At 37.2% G+C, this 6,737-nt stretch overlaps 1 long non-coding RNA gene across 1 annotated transcript; it reads left to right on the top strand.

Moving 5' to 3' along the window:
* Positions 1-660: 660 nt before the first annotated feature.
* On the top strand, positions 661-6,180 carry LOC104608390 (uncharacterized). Its single transcript, XR_737088.3, has 2 exons — positions 661-1,132; positions 5,841-6,180. It is a non-coding gene; the product is annotated as an uncharacterized LOC104608390 (long non-coding RNA).
* Positions 6,181-6,737: the final 557 nt, after the last annotated feature.

Raw genomic sequence — 6,737 nt, 5'->3', positions numbered from 1 at the left:
CCTAACAAGCACAAGCATCCACTCTATTTGGTTCGATTTGGTCAATTTTGTTTTTTGTACAATGAATGTATTAAGGGCAATTTGGAATAAACAATCATAGACTATGCCCTTAACATTTTCCACTCAGTTTCCATGATCGTATTATTATTTTCAGATGGCAAAACAAATATTTTTTAATAAAATGAAAACTATAAAATAGGTTTGAATAAATCCAGGAAACTATGGGGATACTTTAGTAAATGACCCTATTTTCTTTTTTTATTACACCAAATTTGAATGGACATTTTAATAATTTTACCTAAATTGAAGAGGGTCTTTATCGCAAATGGAAGTTTGGGCCCTTTTGGGGTCAAGTATCTCTACACAAAGTACGCGTGATTAAGTGATCAAGGCACTATGTGATTTATCCAAAAATGATCAAGTGAAGGAGGGGAGGGAGGGAAGAAGAGAAAGGGGTAAGGGGGATATCTGAAAGATGACTCCGGATCTGCTGCTCACCAACACTACCCACATCTACTCACATGAGAATATCTCTTCTGTATAATACTTCGAAGGAGATGAGATATTCTCTATGTGTGACTGCCATGTTATATAAGCAAACGTGGCAGGAGATCCGGACTCTGTTTGAAATCAAAATATATATTTTTTTCGTCCTTCTTTTGTAATTTATTTTTTACCTTGATGAGGAAAAAACTTCCCCTCTGGATTCGTGCAGTGCTCGCTCCTTTCCGGAAAATGGAAGCCTGCCTGCGTTGCTAAACCCTCTTCTCCTCCTCACAAATGACAAAACCACAGAAGACACAACGGAATAGAGCCGGTCTCAGACCCACCCAACACACCAAAACAGTAGAGCTATGACTTATGAATGTGGGTTTGTTTCTTCCGTCTTCTTGGCGCGTGAATCTCTGAGAGAAGCCAAATCTTGACTGAAGAAGGCCTGAGAAGTCCTTTTTTTTCTCCGTCTCTGTCTGTCTGTCTTTCTTTAAAGAAGAAAGCTGGGTTCGAGAATGTTTCCTGGAACTCGAACTCGGGCTTTTGTTGAACATGCCTTCGTCATCTCCTTCACCAGGTCCTCTCTTGCTGCTCTTCACAATGAAGGGCAGCTCCCAGAAAGTTGGTTTGTGTCACAAAGGTATCATAAGATCATTACGTTTTCTTTTTTTTTTCTCTCTCTTGGGGTTCATTCATTTAGGTAAAGGAATAAGAGTCCTTGCTTTGGTTGTTTACTAGGGAGGGATTCTGCATATAACCAATAGAGAAATGCTTGTTTTCTTATATTCTTGTGTTTTTTCTTTTCCTTTTCTCAATGATGCTGCGTATGTAAATCCTGGTTAAGATGCTGGGTTCAATGTTTAAGCTCTGGAAATGATTAATCACAAACTACATTGTCTGAGACTTTTCATTGTGAGAGTTGTTCATTTGTTTATCGTGTTTGTCTGATTCTTATATGGTGAGTTTAGGTCAGACTTCGTTTTTTCGTTATGCTCATCTACTCTCCCACATGGGTCTTGACTGTTCTGCTTAATTAGACTACCTTTGATATGTCAATGTTGTAAGTGTTTTCTTGTAACTGTGGTGATGGTTACATGTGAATTTGCTGAGAGCTTTTTGGGCCTTATTACAAGGGGTTTTGGACCTATCATCATGTGATGGATGGGAGATGAACAATTTTTGGGCATCCTTAAGACTTGATTGAGATTGTATTTGGGGTCTAGTTGATGGCTGTTGAGTAGTCTTGGATGCTGATACTTGGGCATATTAACCTTTATAAAAGAAGGTTTAATGATATTATATGGAAATGCCTCTCTTTGCAGGTAATTACTTATAGTTGCAGTTAGCTTGTGAGTTAAATCTATCATGCTATGACCAATCCAAACTGTACTGGGCAGAGGATCCTCTGGGTCAGCCATGTGCACTCCCCTAGTGACCCAGTCCATGTTAGCTCCATACCCCAATAAAGCTCCAATACCAAGATGAAAGATGAGTCATTCATCAAAAAAAGATGAAAGATGAGTCTACAAGGAAAAAATAACAATTAGTAGATTCTTAGGATTTTGGGTGTGCAAAAGGACCAACTGAAACAAGGTCTGAAGTCTGTTAGAATTCCTAACAGAAATAAAAAGATCAACTAACCTTAATAGACCCCCAACCCTTGTGCACGTCTGGCATGATTGGGGATTGGGGCATGAGTTAGGTTGGATCTGGGCCAGATCTTACTGAATTTAGGTTCATACTTGAATAGCCAAATCTCTTACTCCATCTGACTTGGATCTAATAGATGTGGAATATATTCAATCTTTTCTTGATTTGGGCGGAGTCCAGATGGATTTTTAAGGGAAAATGCATGTTGTCTAGATCTGGCCTGAACTTTGTTTTATTTCCGGTCCATTTTCAGAAGATATGCTTCCTTTTGAATATGAACAACAATCACTTTGATGATACAAAACAAACCTACTAAATAAGGGTCTGGAGTGGGTGGATCTTTGTTTGACCTGCCTGCTTCATTATATGCAGTATGCACTATTACCCAGACACTTTCCAAAACATAAATCCTAGGCACCTCATTCACCAGATTTCCTGCAACCAGAAGATTGGCGCTGAAAATGCTGACTGAATCTCCACGACTTCAGAACTCAGGCTGGGATGTGGGCCCCACAAAACAAGCAGATCATGAGAAGAACTGAATCTTCATTTATGTCTTCTGCTCTTCTTGGCTCATACCCAATTATACACTTTTCTGTTCCAGCCTGCTGCATGAAACAACCACAAAAGGAAATACCAAGGCAATTACCATTACCAGTCTCTGCAGTACAGCATTCTCAATAGCCCACGTTCTCAAATTTAGTGTTCTTCCTCAACCTTTAAATTATTGCAAAGGGGGTAGGGTAGTGTCAATTGTTTCCAGCTACAAAGTTTCCTGGTTGAGGTTATAAATCTGATAATTAGCAAGGAAAACCTGAGAAGCTTTATAAGTGTGTATTCTCTTAAGCAATCCAATGTGATCCTTTGTCCTCCCAAGAGCACCCCTACACTAAGTTAGATTGATGAACCCTATGTTCTCAATGTCCCTAACTTTTCTGCAAACCTCAATTAGAATTTAGAAGTAAGTTTTCCTGGTTGGAAGCTTTATTGCTCATTCTACTTTCTGCTTTCTCTTTGAGCAGATTCTCCTCTTTAAATTAAACCAGGTTTAACCCATATGTAGAGGATGACTGTTTAGAAGTACCTCAGAAGTGCATTTGACAACTTTTCTAAGCACATCTAGTGTTTTAAAAGGCGTGCCTAGGTTCACAGCCACAGGTGAGGCTTATTTAGTGCACCTCTATGTTTGGTTGCAATGCAATTTTATTTGCACTAGTACAGATGTATGGGAGTGCAAGTGAAAAAGAATGCAAATTTTAGTTTAATTTTGTTTTGAATTTTACTTTATTCTGCTTTAGGTCTTATTTTACTTCATTTTTAATGCAACAAAACAAAGTAAGGTAAAATTTGAAACAAAAATAAATCAAAAGTTGCACCCAAATCATTTGCACTACCATTGTGTTGCATCACTGCAAATGAATTTGCACTGCAACCAAACAACAGCCTCACGGTCCTCACCTGGCTTTTTGCCACAAGTGAGGCTCATTTTGATTGCTGCTGATCATAAAATTGAAAATCTACCTCGAACTTGATGTTTAATAGGTAATTGGGTAATTGAACGGTTTAGCTTATGTAGAACATCAACATGCAAGGCTACAGGCATATTGTCTCGATAACACAATGATCTAACCAATTCAACTAATAAACTTTTTGAAATATTTTATTTTTTTCAGATTTTAGATTTCTATATTCTTATATGTTAAGTTTTTCTTTTGATTTTTCATTTTTTTTTAAATTTTATAAATGGCACCTTAGTTTGTTCACGCCTCACCTTGTACAGTCTCTAGGAACCCCTTGTGTCTTAGTTGTGCTTCTTGCTTCTAAAACGCTGAGTGCATCCAGTTTCATGTCTAAAGAGCATTTCACAATTCTCTAAAACTATATACAATTTCATTTTGGAAGACTATGAAATTGGATGTGCAAATATGGTTCTCCTTTCTTTGTGGCATTTGAAACCTATGAACTGCTTCCTAAAAGAGCATGTTGTTTGCAAGGTGCCTTAAGAATGTGGGAGAATGGAGCCACATGGATCTTATGTTTTAGAAAATGTCATCACCTAATTCTGGTCCTGTTTATATGGGTTCTTGGGAGGTGTCACTGGATACAGACCTAACCTCTTAATGTTTTGTATGAAATGACTTATCTGTGAGGACCTCAGTTACCTGAGTCCTAGACCTCAAGATACAGAATTGAGGCTTAGATCTTGACTTATTTTCCTATGTGATGACTTGAGGCAATTTCCTTCTATATACAAACAATAAGACATGGGAGGGCAGTCAGACCAGTAGGATTATTTCTTATTCAGACGTAATTATTTTGAGCTATAGGAAATTGGCAATTCTTTAGACTGAGATAGGATTCGCTGGGTTGAAAAATGCCTAACCCTAATTTTTGTATATGAATTGTTTTGTCCCCTCTCTGTTTATTTCCTGACTGCTTGTTATCAGTCAGGGAACAACTTTGGTCGGGTTCATGTTAATGCCTCAATACTTAGCGGATTAGAATGGATTCAGAATGTTTGTAACCTGACTTGTCTTGGAAAACGAGTCTAACATGAGAAGTGGAACCATCTATCAGTGAAATTCTTAGCGGATTGGTATTTAATAAACCCTGCTTTGCGTCTTTGCCAAAAGATTAGCTGCCATATTTTCTGAGAAAATGATATTAACAGCCTCAAGGCATTTCTTTCTACTGCTTGGCAAATAGTAAAAGATTAAGCCTGACATTATTTTGTCAAGTAAAAATTTGAACTGCAACTGAAATATCTATAGTAGATGAATCATCATATCATTATTAAGGGTGTCAATGGACCAGTTTTGGATTGGACCCCGTCAAAATCAAAATCAATTTGGACGGATCAACAAGACTTATTGAATTGGACCAATTTAGACTTAACGGCCCAAAGTATTTATTGGATTGGATTGGACCTGGTCTGTCTGTAATGAATTTATATTGGATTGAGCCAATATATGGTCCATTGGTACAGGATAAGAATGTAGGTGTCAATGGACTGGGTTAGGGTTGAAATCAATGTAAATTAAAACGAATTTGAACAGATTGGACGGTCCAGACATTGAATTGAATTGGTCGAAAATATTTATTGGATCAGATTGGACCAAATCCAGTCCAATTGACACTTCTATTCGTCATTATCATCATCATCTAAGCCTTATCCCAGCTAAAATATTGATGAAAAATTCTTTGAATTACTTTAGGCACTTGCAAATGCAAGAATACACCAGTTACCATGGCAGATCTCATCATGAACCAATAACACTTGGCACTTGTATAGTCATGTAGAAAAAGTCCCTCTAGGCAAATTATGGGTTTCATCTTTCACTACAATTTTCGTCATGATTTTACTGGTGCAAAAGAAATAATGCATATTCTGCTGTATGTACTTTATGTTAATGTATGCTTTTTCATCTTCCATTTGGGTTCTGCCTAATAGCGTTACTAGAGATCCATGAAACATATCATGAAATTCAGTGAATACTATTAGCTATTGTGCAAAATAGGTCTTTTATAATATGCATGGTGCTATTTTTTTGTCCTTAAATTTGCAGTAATGCCTTATGGTCATTCGTGCTTCGAGATTATGTTTTTTTGTCCTTAGATTCAGTGAAACATATCATGGTGCTATTTTTGTCCTTAAAACTTACCTGAACTCACTACTTGCACCCATTTCTTGTTGCTAGGTTCAGAGATTATGGTCATTCGTGCTTTGAGGGTTTTTTGTTCCATCAACATTATGCATGAAGTAGTATCATACCCATTTTAGTACTATGGGATTATATGAACTGGTAACTACATCATGTTTGAGGGAATGAAGCCACCGGTCCGCTTAGCATATAAATGTTTGTATCATCCATAACAATTCCAGTAATGAATTTGGTTATTTTGAAATTCTTTTCATCGTTACTGCAGTGAGGCAACTTTTTTTCTTGTTTGTCCGTTTCTTTATACCTGTATCTGCTAACATACTCGAAATGTTCTGTATATTAACGTGATCCCAGTGAGCATTACTCTTTTCCCCTATCAACCATCCACGGGAAATTTATAATTGCTGAAAAAAATTATATTGCAGATTGCACTGAACAATGGAAAGGGTTCATTATTATGACAGACCCGCATTTCCCATTATTGTTATACTACAATAACAATCCTAATTGACAGATTAGTATGATTGTTTCTAATCTCCTACCAATACCATTCCATCAGATTTCCAATACACAACGCGAATTTCTGTTGTTTTTACGATTTTTTTTTTCTATTTTTGATCTCCATTTTGATATTACTCTTTTATCAATATCTCATTTTATATGCCAACTTTTGGTTTATCATAATTTTCTCACTCCTAGTGCCAGTCTCAGTATTCCACCAAGTTTGTTTACCAATTATCTGGTGTCAATTCAGCGCTCAACAAAGGTTTTCTTAATCTTGAGTCTCGACTTCATGTCCCATTGCCAGCCTTGGTATTTTACGTCTGCTGATCGCAATGAAACTGTCATTTACCACTTAATGGTAAAGGTCCTGTGGTTTCTGTGGTGGCAATGGCTCCAGCGATGATGTTTCCCTCTGTAGTCTTCGCGCTA

This window comes from Nelumbo nucifera, chromosome 6, assembly GCF_055504915.1.
Source record: "Nelumbo nucifera cultivar China Antique chromosome 6, China Antique-T2T, whole genome shotgun sequence".
Taxonomy (NCBI): Eukaryota; Viridiplantae; Streptophyta; class Magnoliopsida; order Proteales; family Nelumbonaceae; genus Nelumbo; species Nelumbo nucifera.
This window is presented reverse-complemented; position numbering and strand designations above follow the sequence as displayed.